Source organism: Falco rusticolus, chromosome 3 (assembly GCF_015220075.1).
Source record: "Falco rusticolus isolate bFalRus1 chromosome 3, bFalRus1.pri, whole genome shotgun sequence".
In the NCBI taxonomy this organism is placed as follows: domain Eukaryota; kingdom Metazoa; phylum Chordata; class Aves; order Falconiformes; family Falconidae; genus Falco; species Falco rusticolus.
In genome coordinates, this window is record NC_051189.1 from 56,329,871 (window position 1) to 56,346,033 (window position 16,163).

The window sequence follows — 16,163 nt, forward strand, 5'->3', positions numbered from 1 at the left end:
ACACATGCAGTCTCACAGAAACTTAAGGTGATTAGTCTGACACAGCTTTATTATAAGGGGAGAATGGGCAACAAATTAAAAAAAAATTCAGTCACAGGAAAAATATTGCCTGTTGCTAGAAAATTAATTTGTAGGATTGCTTGTTCTTAAATTCTGGCACATAGGTAATACAGTTTGAAAAGAGACTGTTTTAATGAAATTTAGTTTTAAACAAGGGCTTTTATGCAGGGTCAGAAATGCTACTTCTAACTGCAGAATTACAGATGAGCACAGGTTGCACACATGGATATATAATAAGCAGCTCACTTTATTAAATGAAAAAATGCAACAAACTCAGTTTCTAGCAATGAGAAAGATCAGAAACGTGAATGATTCAGTATGTATGAAGTAATATTTTTTTAATCTAATAGAGCTTTAACAACAGTTTTAGAGTTTCCCCTGCCTCTTCCAACTGTTCACACTATCGTTCTAGCAGCATCAGTCGTAAGCAGCAGCTCTACAGCAAGGTGCTAACAAACTGATGTTTTAAAAGCTTTTAAACTACAGCAGGCAAAGAGCAAAAAAACATTCTGGAGGCAAGGGGAGTGGAAGGAGTTAAAAAGAAACCATACTGAAAACCATCAATGAAACAACAAAGATTTAAACTTCATCCTTTTTACAAAAACAGCAATTACTTAAAACGATGGTATAAATGTACAATCATAGCGCTAGTTGGCTGTGTATGAGTGGAATTAATTATATGCTTTTTTAATTAAAGCACATATATACTTAAAACTAATAAATCATTATCATTATTAAACTATTAAAACTATTTGATTATATAATTAAAACTGTACCCTAACTGAAACATTGGGAAATCACTAATAGGAAGAGTTCCAACCTTACCTTTTGCCTGTCATGATCACAGTATGTAATCTTACATATACACAGCATTAAAACCTCCTGTGGCACTTTATATGCACAGATTAAGATCAACGGTTTTCCTTCCAAACTTGTATCTGGCCATTATCTATATTTTACAGAAAGAAAACTATGACCCAGGAAGTTTAAAATTACTCATCTAACAGTCAACCCACAAATCAGTGTGATGTTAACTCTTGAAAATAGTGAGGCCTATTACATTTGCACCATTTTTTTTTAAAAACAGCTCTCCCACCACAGATGCAGAAGTTACTTGCTGCAGCAATGCACAAATTTTCAAGAAGTCAGCAGAAACTAAATCAATTTAGAAAGGCATCCTCTTGGAGACACATTTACAAGCCTGACCATCTCCTCCACAATACAGTTTTCCAGGGAAGATGCTCAAGCAGAAATATGCTTGTTCACTAAATGGACACAGAGGAGCATCAATAAAGTACATTTGGTTACAGAGTTGTGCATGTAATTAAACTTTTTAGAAAAAGTATTTTCCTATTTTTCCTCAGCTGCTTATTTTTAAAGTATGATTTCAAAGATACAGCAATGCAAAAGTAACACTGCTTACAAGATTCAGGTAACCATCTCAAATGTATTATAAGCAGAGCAACAACACCTTGAAGCAAATGTGAACTTAAGTTTCTTCATGACAATTGTGTTGGTTGGAAAAGGCACTAAGTCACATGTGGCACTCTTCACATCTGTATTCAGTCCTGTAATGAACATGCCTTAAAAAGAAAAGCATTTCTCCATGCCTAAAATCCTTACACTAAACCAACGTGACATTTTATATATAGCTTCCGAGAAGTAGCACTGAAAATTTAAACGAGAGGGTTAATTGATTCATTACGTCTATTTCTACTATATTTCTTTTTGTATTTTTTACAAAAGGCATTGTTGAAATTGCCCTAATCTGCAAACAGCAACAATAAGTGTAGCAAATACTTGACAATGAAGTTGTAAAGCCTCTAAAAACCTGTTACCTTAGCAACCATGGGAATGCAGGAGAATAAGAATACACAGAGTGTCAGGACATCATTTTGGATTCCACAGGGTACGGGCTGAAATACAGTCAGCTTTCATTAGCTTTTTGTTTTTCCCAGTAGGTCCTTGGACTTTGAAACAAAACCTGGATGACAGCTATGAGCAATTCCAGCCTCACTCCTGATTAGCCACACCAAACAGAACAGCTCTCTTCACTGTGAAACGCTCCCACCCCCCCCCCCCCCCCCCCGCCTTTCCACCCAACAAGCCTCGAAAGGAACATTATTTATGCTGCTGACCCCTCTGGATATCACTAATAAATTGCATTCCAAAAAGAAGAGTAAAACAAAGGGGCACTTCCCTGGGATTCAACAGATAATTCACTTTAAACAAACATACTGCAAGAAAAAGAAAAGCCAACATACCCACCCAGGACATTTCCATAACCCCACAGTTTATTTACAGGCTTTACAGGGTATGTTAATTCAACATCAACATGAAGAATAATTTAGTTGCTCATTTAAGTAATACTGTATTTCCATTTTCCTATGTAGGGGGGAAATAAAATAAAGATGATAAAGACTTGAGATCCATGCCCCCACCCCCACGAGGTCCATTAGGAAACTTGTAGTCAAGACAGAACAGAACAAAGATCTCCCAACCACTGGCTTTAGCCGGCTTAATCCCAGGTCCATCCCCTTGCTCTTTGCTGCTATCTAGTCACTCGGGAAAACAATCTGGAAAAAAAGCTCCAGGCAAAACCATTGGGAAAATGAGCAAGAAACTCAACCATGTGGATTATATTAGACCCAGTCCCTAGAACACCTAAATGTTCCTTGAACTCTACACATACAGCTTTATGCCCACGGTTTCCTCCCACCAAGTACAAACCAGGCCTGTTCAGAAAGCTAGAGAAAGTCAGCTACCCTCCTCACACACAAATTCTGCAATCAGCTACAAATTACAAATACACAGCAACACAGCCAGCCAAAACATCTGCCTATTAATCAGAACTGAGTTTTCTCTAACAGCCTGATCAACTTACTAGATAGAATGATAAAGCATAGTAGTGTCGGAGAAAAAGAAAAAGGGAGGGGAAGCTTCAAAAGGAACACATTTTTGCTTAGTGAGAAGAAAAAAGGTATAAATAATGGCCTACCTGGTCATCACGTGATGACAAAAGTCTTTGCATCAAAAAGCCTGGAAGGTAACAGTTCAAAGACACTGGTCTTATCTTGCCTTACATTTGCTCACTTCTGTTCCATCTGATAACATCCAGGACACCACTGATACATGTAAGAGCTACTGCCTCCATTTATTTGCAGTCTTCTGCAGTCATTTACGCACATATGTAAAGCAGTACCACACACTGGCAACACCCATTTTACATGCAATAGTCCAGATTCTCTTTTTACACACTACGCTATATGAGTGTCTGGATCTTGTTAAACATCATTTATAAATGTTGAAGTACACCCTCAAAGCACTGCTCATAGGGCAAAACAGCAGTCTATCTCCAGGCAACTGTAACTTCCCAGTTAAATCAGAATATCCAAATAAAACCCAATTAGTCCTTATGTATGGAAGAATACTTCTTGCATGATCCTTTCACAAATTTTGCTGGTATATATCAAGAGGAGTTGCTATTTCCCACTCCTGGTGCAACCAGGTGTCCAGAAACAGGCTTCTCTCTGCAATGGGAAGCACACCCACAACAGCAATGAGACAGAAGGTTATAAAAGAGCATGTTTTATCCAGCCATATGCAGAAGAAAGGCCATCTCGGGTTTTGAGACATTAGCTTAGGCCTCAGAAGTCCAATTTTCAGGTCAATCAGTCCCTCCTTTTTTTTGGTCACTCATTTCTGAAGCAATGAGGAAAAATAAGCAACCACAAAATATTTTTTTAGAAGAAAAAGATGTCAGAGGAAACCACAAGTTCTGAAAAATAAAAAAAAAGTTTCCTAAAATATTAATTGAAATTGATCTCCTTCACATACAAACCATTTTCAGAACCATATTATTAAAACCAGGTATGAGTTTGCATAAATCATCAGAAATTCTATATTTTCCCAAGCTTCTCTCCAATCCATCACATCTTGCTTCATACATTTAGAATGGTTTCTCACGCAGTTTCTGCCTGGCCTGGCATAGCCTTTACTGCTGCCCTGCGCAGAGCTGGCTTGCTTGCCACTGCTTGGCCAGCTCTTGAAAAAGTTGCCCCAGCAAGGAAGGTAGCAGATTCTCTCCCAGCAGTACCTACATCTGGAATGACTCTACAGTGAAGAAGCAGAAATGCAACTGAACTCAATTTCATCTAACCATGAAGCTCCTCCCCATGGATCTCACTCCCTCACTGTAAAAGATGAAAAAACAGCTAAAGCAGCAGTTACAAGCAGTCCCAGAAATTTCAATCTCTTACAGAGACTGCTGCCAACTACTAAGCCATCCCACCACCCACGGCTATCCCCTAAGAGGCATGTTAGATGATCAGAAGGCTACAGGGCAGAACTGATTATAAATACTGTTCTCCTGCAATGCACTTCCAGAGAGTTAAAAATAAATACAGCTGCCCTAAGTGGTCTAAGTGGAGCAGCTCTATTCAGTAGCCAAGCCAACACAAGGCAAAGATTAGAGGATAAGCACAGTCCAGTATGGCCAAAGCCTGGAGCTCTTCTAAAGGCAAGGATTTACCTGGGGAATAGCTTCTAACACAGAAGAGGACTGTGAGGGACTATGAAGTAGCTGGCCATGTATCTCCATTGAAGACATGGCTTTTTTCTTTCCAAAGTTAAGCTTCAACAAGCCATTTGTTAGAAAAAAAAAGGCTCCCTAAAAACCTTTGTTTTGGTCCTTCCTCTCTGTGGTACTAAGGACCATACCTTGCTAGAAGAAGGGAAGCTTGGCACTTTCACCTTTGATGAGTGTGGTTTTGGAGTTAGGGGGCTGTGCGCTGGAGAAGAAAGGATAACATCATTCTTCTTACAGTAGGAAGTCATTGCTACAGTGTCCAAACTCTCTCCCGCAAGCCACAAACAGGCCTTTTCATCACAGGTGAAGATCTCTCAGACCCGTATTAAGGGCAGCACCGCTACCAGCTTTGTAAAGGGAGGATGAGTCAGAGCTGCAATAGGAACATTGTAACAATGACATAGGTGAGGAACCTACATGAACTCACTCAGGAAGAAAAAAGCAGCTATCACGACCCTACCTCTCTACTCCCTTTCACAGAAGAAAACCCCTGCAGAACACCCTGACACTGAATAGAGTTGCTCCGACTCTGCTTGCGTTCAGGAGAAGGCAAAAAAATATACGTAAATAATTCCATCTTTGCAACAGCAACATGAGAATATGAAAGCAAGCAGATGCCGGTCTTCTACCTACTTCCTTTCCTAGGATTACTGCCCTCCCATATGTAAGGTGCTGTGCCTTCTGACTGGCAGTTCTGTAGCTGCTTTTATCTGGGAACAAAGGACACATCAGATCTATTTTAATGGGAGAAGTGCAGTACGACCGGACACAAGAAAGCACAAAGATAAGTGCAGTCCTGTATTCTAACCGCTCTGTCATCTGCACAGGCCATGGACTCAACTGCTCACACCAGATGCTGTGAGAACTGGACTTTTTGTCAGTTCCCTACAATTTGAGCTATACAGCTTAGTAATGCTCTTTTAAGGGAACAGTGAAAATCTGGACCTGAACATACACTCATCAATTTCTCTATGCCAGACACAAAACTGTGTTCCAAGTATCTACAACAGGGTTTTCAAACCTCAAATAAAATTCCCAAGTTCTTCATTTTTCCCCCTCACAGAAATTTAATTCTGCAGGAAGAAAAAAATTGAATCAGTTCTCAATCCAGTTCAGAACAGTTCCTTCACTGCCAAGTTTAAACTTTCTGGCCCACAGACATCAAGCTAGTTGGCACTAGTTCTATAAATGTTATTTTGATTTCAATGTAACTTCAAGACAGACTGAAAATACCTGAAAGGTATGTTTGGTGGTACCTACCGCTTTCTACCAAAAGAAGGGCAAAAACCAGCACATATGCATGTTCAATTAATTTTACAGAAGTGATGTCTGTACACATGTCCAGTTTACAGCGTTTCCAAACTAATCCCAAAGTAGGATTTCTCTGCCTAACAGAGGATGCACATTTAAAAACACCTCACAGTATATTTCACATTAATGGTTAGAAAATAATTATTTAAAAAAAAACAACCCAACAAATTATTGCACTCAGTGCTGACCATTTCCATCCCCATGTGTTCCACTGCACTGGCCAAGCTCAGCATGTCACTCAATGATAAACTGGATCAAGGAACTGATCCTCCTAAAAAGTAACCTGGAAAAATAAATTGTTTCTTAAGTGGACCAGTTCCTCTGCCAGATCCCAGCATACACCAAACAAACAGCAGGAAAACAGGAGGAAAGGCTGAGTGTGAGGTGAGGAAATGGGCAACCAACAAGGAGGATGCAAGGGCTTATCAACCAGCAAGCCACAGTGCTATCACACAGGCTTATTCACATGGTTTCATACGAACCTTCCTTATTAAGCCAAATCACAGAATTTTAATTACCACATGCAACTTTAAAAAGAAAGAAAGGAAATCTGACAAGCATGCCTGACCCAACAACCACTACATAAACATTCAGTAGGCACCTTGCTACCAGCTTCAGAAAGAGCTGAATCTGACATATTCATCTGATAATCCAGGACCGTGTTGAAAAGCTGTTGACAAAAAAACTCTTCTACCTGTGGAAAGCAACCTGGAGAACACATGGGAAAAATAGAAGAGAAAGGGAAATTAACTTTTCTAACAACTTCCATGCTGTGAAGTGACTTTTGGGAATTACCTCCCAATTTTATCTGCTGACTGGTAAATAGGCTAAAAAATAAGCAATGACCTGTAAGATGCCAAGACATTTGTATTGAAGTTCTTTCCTTCTCACCCTCCTCTGTAACACAGCATCATGCAAATACTACAGGAGAGTTTCACTGACTGAAGGCAGTAACAGTGGCTATCATTGTCCTACTGCATTGAGGGACTTCCCTCTCTTTTTGCATGTATTACCCATCTGCTCTAGACACACATGCCTTAATTTTTCTTCAGTAGATACCTGGAACTATAAACCTCTTCTCCAAAAGCTGAAATTCAGGGCAGGGAAGCAAACAGTATTGGAATGCTTAACAAATAATGGCACCTACAGAGGATACCACATAGTTGCATGTGCATGCACATCATATCCTGCATGCATAAAACTAAAAGAAAAATATAGGCTTCTGCAAATATAAATAGATGACTTTAAAATAATCTGAGTTCAAACCTATTCAGCAAACACCAGGAGGTATTCAAACAGAGAATGATTTTCTGACAATTAAGCAAGAACAATAGCAAATATTCCATTTGCAATTAAGAATGTGGGGTTTGTTTTCACAGAAACAGTGGGGATTTCTTCAATAGTGACTTCAATTAACTTCTGCTCCCCCCCACTGCCAAAGGGCTTAACAGGTCCAAAACCATGGGTGCTTTTTCCCGAAAATCTCAGACTAAGAAAAGGGCATTATTACATCCTTTTAAAAAAAAAAAAAAAAAATGTTTCAGTTACATTTATTATACTTGCCTACTGTACTGATGGGCATTCCCCAAAAGGAAAAAACCAAACCAAAACCAAACCAAAAACACAACACAGACAAACAAACCCCAGCAAAACCACAGATAGTGGCCTTGGAAGAACCAAAACCCCTTAAACATTTAAAAAAAATAATTAAAATTAATAGGTCTGTTTTGTGGTTGCCACAAGCCAACCTGCTGATTCAGGGCAATGTCACCAACAGTATTCTTATCTGGAAAGGGTAACAATCAATTGTTTGACAGAAACAAAGGACAGCTCAACAGGAAATCAACCAGCTCGGGACAGATGGTCACTGAATCAAGTTTCACTCCTCCCCTCTCCAAAAATAGGCTTAAGAGGCATTTTCTGTTACCAAGCAACAGACCAAAGGAAGGCATAAATCTTTTCCTACGTGTTATTCCCCTCCTCCCCGACACACATTTCGTTCTACTAGGGCGGTATGTTTGTGGGTTTGTTTATTTTCCAAATGAGAGGTAGGAGGGTTTATTCCATGCAATGACAACGTGTTTCTGCATGCCCACTAGCCACTTTTCCCTTTTTTTAGGCAAGAAGGTGGCTAACTGTAACCATGCTATGAAAGCTACCATGAAGGTGGGTTACAAGCAAGGGTCCAATGCTAGTTAGCAACCCCTCCGTGTTTGGTCAAGGCTCACTGGAGACCTGTGAAACGACTCCCTGGAGGAGGGGAATTCCTGATGACCGTTTTATATAAAACCAACATGACCTTGATCACACTCTAACAAAAGAGATGACCTTTTTTTGAAAGTCATCATAAAACCCTGTACCTGCTTTAACCCATAAAAATCCATAAAATGTAATCCCATAAAAGCAACACAGTATCTGCAACGTAACATACGGCTCAGCAGACTTTCATAGCATTTGAATTTTCAGAGCACTAATTCTCTAGTCCATCAATCACTCTAAGTGATAATCAGCTACTTGGGGTATGGGATGAGTAGGAAAAGATAATCAACATTTACTGTTCTGCTGGGCTGGGCCAGGGGGAAGAAAGAGACCCGATGTGGCTGTTTGTGGAAGCAAGGAGGAGGGGGAGGGGAGCAGAGAGCCAGGGGGTAAAGGACAGCAGCTCTGAAATTCAGATTAGCATCCAGAGAACAAACCGGTTTGTCTGAGCCCCTACAATACAAACTGCTTACAGGCCAGCAGGCTGCAAAAACAGAGATGTGATTAAATTCAGCCATACAAAGAGTAATCTGCAATAAAATTAAAAAAAATAATTTAAAAAGTTTACAATTATGACCACAAAAATTAAATGGGGAAGAAAAAAGTCTCACTTCGGCAACAAACCGGGTAATCATCCTTTAAAAGCGCAGAGCCAGGATTACCACTGACACAGACTACTAAAACATATGGCCAAAAAAAAAAAAAAAAAAAAAGGAGTGAGTGGGTAGGGGGGAGGGGAAAGGTTGTGACAGCATGCGGTCTACAAACACCTTATTTACTCCCCCCTCAACTACCACTTGCTTTAGCCAGCCGAAGACCGTCTGTGAAACACAGCCCAGCCTTTTTTCACTGGCTATTTCACATACTCCTTTAACACCAACCCAGATACTGTTTAGCACCGCTACGGTGGGTAAACAGAGCCCCAGCCACAGGCTGCTTCACACACCAAGGGCCTTGGACTTTCAAACCAATTTCACCACAAAGTCATTGTGGTGGAGATGCTGCCCTGGCTCTCCGCATATAGCAACGAGATCTCACAGGGAAACCAGAGATTGAGATGTTTATATTCAACTAATTAACATTAAGTTAATAGAAATTAAACATAATGTTTGAACACAGAAGCCAAATTAATAACTATTTCTATGTATGCAAAGAACACAGTTTAGTCTACTGTGTGTAAAGCTTACTGATGAAGCTTAGCAGCCCAAGATCTTGACAGGAGACTTGAACTAAAGATCCTGCAGGCTCAGCCACAGAAGACTGTAATGGCTAATCATTACTGCAACACAGTGCCTAAACAACTCGCAGGACAACCAGCATCCTTGGTTTACAGATAGGGAAACCAAGGTACATAGAAGCCACGTGTCTTCTCTCAGCGGCAGAATTCAGAAGTAAAACCAGGTCTTCTGCAAACCTAAGTCCACATTTTAGTATCACCCCAAGCATTCAAATGAAATGTAAATTCATGGCCAACATCAACATTTTTACAGCTGTTTTTCCTTGCCCCTTCACAGCTTAGTGAGATGCCTGTCACTGAAATCCAGTTCTTTATGGAAACTAGTCTCTTTGATCAGACTGGCAATGATAGTTATCCCAGAGTTATTCAGGAACAGATATACCCGTTTTTCTAACACATTCAGATTTGGTTACATAAGACATGATAAAAATACAATTTTTCTCTAATGCATGTTAGTAATTTGGCCTATTAAATTTTTTACAGACTACAACTGTTTTGTTTCTTTTGAACATCAGTGTAAATGGTGTGAAATATACCATGGCAACAGAAGCCCTATGTTCTTTATGGGCTGGTACATAATGCACCCTACAGGAAATAACCTACATTGTAGTTTTGCATAAGCATTTATCAGTTTTAGAAGAGGCTTTTTCTCTCACATTCACAAATGTACGTCCTTCACACCACTCTGCCATGATAAAAGAGAGAGAACCACATAATAGGGGAAAGAAAGGTTGTTTCCTTTTCCCCTTTTAAATATGCCATCGTGTTTTTCTTCAGTGTCCAAAGCAAGTTCTGTATTCCCTGGCCAATGTGGAATCTCCAGACATATTGCATATTTTTTGGTCAAAATGCGAAAGGATGCAAGTTTACCTCAGATCTCCTTCAATAATCCTATGATTCTATGAAGTGAGGTCAGAGTAGCCTGCTTTCCACTATCTTTTTCCTAAAAAATAAATAAATAAATAAATAATCACGAACAGATTTTCCATGGATTCTCTAGCTCTCAAATTGCTAGTTTAGAACTCTAGGTCTTCTAACTCAATCTGTTATTACATTAAGTTTAACTTGACTCTTTACCTTGAACTAGGCAATTCTCCAGCAAAATAAAGCATGCATCTGTAAATGATCCAAACGAAACCCGATCTTTTTTGCCATGGAACATAGTAGCAATCGGCCATGTTCAGAACACACGAACATTCCACAGTTACCTCTGACCTGCTCTGGTGAGATGTACTAAACTTGAGCTAAAGTTACAAAAACATGTTTTCCCAATAGCAAGTAATTCAGCAGTAGCAGAAATGGAACCCAAAGATGAGTTGAACACAGAAATCTTATTAAAATCATACTAGTGCTTTTCTCCCATAAAGGATGGGAAAAGGAACAGAATGGTAAAGAACAGTGATGATCAGTTAAAAATTCTGTTATGTGAAAATAAGTCTACCTGTAGAAACAGAGAAGGAATTACAAAACATCAGGGATAGATAAGCCAGTAATGACTGCAGATAGGTCATTGCAAGCCTCATTTCCAAAACAAAGAAAATCACAATCTGAATATTATCCTTCATATGGCTACATGGTGCCATTGCATTTAACTGCTTACTCACCAGTTTGACATCAACCCATTTAAAAAGAAGACATTTCTCTTAAACTATTTTCTCCTTATGTATTCATAGTTTGGGGCTATTTTTCCAGGCACATGTCATGACAGTATGGACACCAGAAGATTCACCATTATGTTCTCTTATCTCTGCACACTGGTTGAAAGAAACACAGTTTATGTGATTTATTCCAGATCAGAAAGACACTGTGACAACACACAGAATAGACCTCATTTTCAACAAGCATTTTTAATGAGAAATTTATCAGTCCCTCCCAGTATGAACTGTACTTTGCAACAAGGAGGACAGTATTGTTTTAATGAATTCATCCTGAGGCCAGCCTCCTTCCAGGCATACGGCCTCATTTTCTGTCCTTGGTGCAAAGGACTAGTTAGGATTCATAAAAGAGTTCTGCTCTCTGGCCCTTGTTAATTTGCCAGTCAACTTCTTCCTAAAACATCCGATCTCTAGTTGCCAAATTCTAGTTCTTCTTTCCTCCTTGCTGTGTTTTTTATAAAACCTGAACTTCCCACAGTTTACTCAGATAATCATTTGGAGCAGGAAAAGGTATGTTGACATCCAGCCTCCATTCCCCTTTTCATAACTGGAATTAAAAAGGGCAACCCCCTTCTTCTTTCCATGCTTGGCTGCTTTTCCTCTACATATGGAATATGTTCAGCTAGAATATGGCAACCAGAGGGAAACTACAACCCACATACTGAATCACCACATAAAAATCAACATGTCCAGAAAAATAAAACAAATGTTCACACACAACTCAGTTATCAGAAAGAGGCACAAGGGCATGTAATTGAGAACAGCAGTTCCCAAACCCCACCAATTAACAAAATAAGTAGAAGTGATTGGTTGAAATAACATAAACAAGAATCTCCTCTTTACGCATGCTTTATTTTGGTCCTGAAAAAAGGTTTAAAATCAATAGTACTAGGCTTATTTTAAGTTTCCTTAGAGTACAATGTTTCATTACAAGCATCAATCTAGAAAGACTGATTTTAGACAATACAACAATGTCAATTCATCAGGCATCATTATTACTCTTTGATGCTCAACCTTCCATCCCAGATAGGCCAATCAATCTCTTATGGAGTCACTCAAGCTTTGCAACCCTCCTATTAACACATGCCCAGCAACGCCTCAACCACCAGACCATTTCTGGGTTGCCATCCAGTAACATGACAAGGAAGACCTGCAGACAGCTGTGAGTAACAGAACTCACTGTGTCTCTCTGTTGATGTGTGTGACTGGATATGCAGTCGGCATGTATTTCTGATGACAAACAGAAAGCACATCTACCACACAGCAGAAAAATGGCCAGAAAGACAGTGGAAAGCAGGTTACTAAAACAGTTCATGCTGCCAATAGCCTATTCCTTGAGTATGTTTGCAAAGTCCTTGAGCCAGATTAATTGCTTCAGGAAGCTGTATCTTACCAATAGTTAATACTGCCTAGTCTTACAGGTTTTATAGTACCCCACTTTGCAACAAACAACAGAATCACAGAGTAATTTGAGTTAGAAGGGACCTCTGAAGGTCAATTATTCCAACCTCACACTCAAAGAAGGGCCAAAGATTGGAAATCTTGTAAAAGTGAAACACTACTGACTTATTTTGGTTCATGGCTGATCTGCATCGATACTTTTGACATACTAACCTGTCAAATTAAAATGTGAGGTTCTCGGTAATTCTCAGCTATACTACAATGAATCAAGAACTGAAGTTCCACTTCTTAAAAAGTCCGAGGCACAAAATAGAGTTTTTCTCAAAGAAAATTAAATGTTTTAATCCATGCAAATACCTTATCTGTTTCTCAATACATAGTTTTTGCAATTTGGACAAACTAATAGTGAACTACAAAGCAAAGATCCAGTCATATGTCAAGGTTATACATTGAGGTTCATGCTGTACTTGTTTATACAGCAAATCAGAACTGAGAACACCAGCTTAAGATACCAGTATCATCAGACATCAGAAGTATCAAAACTATGCATCATCTGTAGCAAACCTCTCTCTTTTTTCAGCCCTAAGACCCCAAACTGCATGTTACTCAATTCAAAGATGAGCCCACTTTCACAGGACAATTTAATTAAAAAGCATCTGGAAGAATACTGTCTTTTATCAAAAGTACATCCCAGTTCCAATTTTCATTTATTACACTGCTGGGACAGCATTCTTTAAACATGGTGATCAAAAGAAAACCTTCCCCCCCCCCCCCCCCCCCCCACTTTAAACAGACATCAAAGCAACAATGTTAGGATGATTTTTTAACTGTTCTGAACCTACAGGTTATATAGATTTGCCTCTTTCAGCAGGAGGAACTCTGGCAACACACATATGCAACTTCATAAGTTCAACTCAGCAGTTAATCTGTCTGGCCTTAGCACATAATCAGAAATGGATTTACTACAGTGACAGCAAATGGAGCTGAAAACCTGTGCTGCACTTTGTAGGGGAGTGCTTAACCCCTATCACAAGCACAGCCTCCCTCCTTCTACACCAGATCCACATCATAACTGGAATCACCCCAAAAGCCAAGCTTGACAGAAAGCCAGCTAGCGGTGCTGCAGATGAAAACTGAGCATCCATCAGCCACCAGGCACAAGGTATCTCTCAATAAAACAAACATGCTGGACAGTCAGCAAGCAAACACTGTTCATTATGATAGCTGAGAGCAGCCAGGAGAATGCTTCCCCCCACCCCCAGGCTTTTCTGCCACAAGGTCACATCTGCTGTTTAAAATTAAAGTGGGTTTTTTGATGGTGGCTTTTGTTTAAGAGCTTCTGAGGCATACTGTTTTGAATAACATTACCAGTGGCACACCTACTACACACCGAGAACTCCTAGTCTAGTCATACACACATATAAACTGTGAACACAATGTTAGAGTTCAGACCAGTATAAAGCCATCTCAGCCAAACAATCATTAAAGAAAAAGAATCCTATAACCCATTAAGACATTGGGCCATTATGATATTAGATCCCAGCATTTCTAATTCATGTCCTTTTCTCTTTCACATATATATATGTACATGCACTCCCCAGTTTGTCAAGTCTAGAGGACCTGGAAGAGGCAACTGCCTATGCATTTTCTATTCAGCTCCTAAAACACTTCAGGCACGTAGTAAGAAAGAAGGGTATTACTAAGTTGATGCTAAAGAACAAAAAACATCTGTATGTTTAGATGTCCTGCTGTTTCACAGGAAAGATTCCATAGCTCTTGACACAAAAGCTTGTGACAGCTAACGTTTTAATCTTGATGCCCTTGAAATCCAGCTTGCCTCCTACATCTGCTAAAATCACGATTGTGGACTTGGAGGAAGAAGGTGAAATAATCTGGCAGACGAATCATCTTCCCCTTCCTCAAGAAGCTTGGAAGCTGAGGAATGAGTCTCCTATTAAAAAAAAAAAAGAGAGATTTGGCAAGAGCTAACCTTCAAAATTTGCTGAAACTGCTGCAATCAAGAGTGCGAAGATATGCATATTTTTCACTCTGAACTTCTGTTTTTAAACACTCCGTCAGTAGTTTTGTATGCCTCTAACCGAAGCATTAAAGTCTTCTTGGATGGCTTTGCCCTTTCCCTCCCCTTCCCTTAGGTTTTCTTCAAATTTGCTCCTCTAGGAGCTGGTACTGATCGCTTGGCTAACCCAACTAATTTCTTATTGTTCTCACAACCAGAATTTTCCTTCCAAGAGATTACGATTATAAAGAGTAACAACATCTTAACATTTCATCTATACAAATAAGTTTGGAAAGCGTTTTTTACAAGACTAGGAAACCCCCGTGTTCTTAAATGTCACATACAACATGACTGGCAGGAAGCTGTTTCCCTTTACTTGATGCAGTGAAGGGCACTGTAGCTGTAAAAACCAAGACCTAATTCTCAGTCCTCTCAAAGAAATCACCTAGTTGCACTAAGAATTTGATTCAGTGTAAGTGGTTTAAAGAAACTACAAGATTAAGCTTGCTTTATGAAACAGCTGTTCTCAAAGTGGACTGAAAGTGTGAAAGGACAGGAGAATAAAGCCACCTAGGGCTCTAAAGGAACACTGAATTTGGGGGGCTTCCTGACAAGCCACAGGGAGAAGGTCAGTAAGGCAGGAACAAAAGCAGTAAAAGTAGATGAAACCATCTGCTGAATGACAAGACTGAGATGCAATCGTACACTGCAAAACACTATTACAACCAACACCTTAGCACCAAGGAGACAGTAAGCAGAGAACTAATAGCAATAAAGTATTAAACCAGCAGTTGAAGGACACAAGGCTCAGGACAGGGAACTGAGCGCTTGGGTCTCTGCAAATCACAAACTACCAACCCTCAAGACAAGACAAGGTTTTGCCACACATGCTCTTCAACCCAAGATACCGGTAATGTGGGTAGGCAACAGTAATGCTTATAAAACTGCTGTGAACGTCCTTATTTCACCAGTGACTCCCGTATAAAAGGGTAGTTCCCCTAGACTCCTTATACCGTTGGAGGCAGCTGAACTCAGCTGTTGGGAATGAGGCACTTCCTCACCACTACACCACCACTCTGAAGTGGGTACGATGGAGGAAGTGCCAAAGAGCTCAGCTCTCACTAAGCCAAGGAGGCTGTGCCACTTCTCAGTTTTTAAAAAGTGGTCATTTCCTCTTTACTAGGAAGACTGTGGAGGATGAGGCACGCAGCAATTTCCAAACACTCTACTAATTACTCTTGACTGATAACACAAGGAAGACACTATACAACTCAGAGCATACATAATCTCACTGAGCACTGGCATTAGAATTGCACGTGAACCACCTTTATCTTTTAAAAGACGGCTGGAATTAACAGGCAGAAAAAAATACCATCAAATTAACAGCATAATTTAACGATCAAACGCCCAGAAAAGGTCTCCTTATGTCTAGAGACCTGAGAGCCTACAAGAAAGCCAGTTTTGAAGTTGGAGGTACCATTATATAAGAAGGTGGGGAGCCTAATTCATAGGCATGTCGCTCAGATATGTAGAATGTTAGATGGAAAACATTTCCTATGCACACTAATACTTCTTTATTAAGCCAAATTAAAATTCTATATGATTCTAGACAAAAACAGTAGCCTAAACTGTCTT

At 39.7% G+C, this 16,163-nt stretch overlaps 1 protein-coding gene across 12 annotated transcripts in view; it reads right to left on the reverse strand.

The window, feature by feature from the left end:
- Positions 1 to 16,163, reverse strand: part of GREB1L (GREB1 like retinoic acid receptor coactivator) — a 144,599-nt gene that overhangs the window by 122,319 nt on the left and 6,117 nt on the right. For 8 of the 12 annotated variants that reach the window (XM_037380185.1, XM_037380183.1, XM_037380181.1 and 5 more), the window contains exon 1: positions 1,899 to 1,994. The exons of 2 other annotated variants lie outside the window; for them this stretch is intronic. The gene's annotated coding sequence lies outside the window, so the exon portion shown is untranslated. Of the gene's footprint in view, positions 1 to 1,898; positions 1,995 to 10,325; positions 10,399 to 16,163 lie in introns of those variants that run through there. 2 more of the 12 variants (XM_037380174.1, XM_037380186.1) reach the window with 2 other exon arrangements.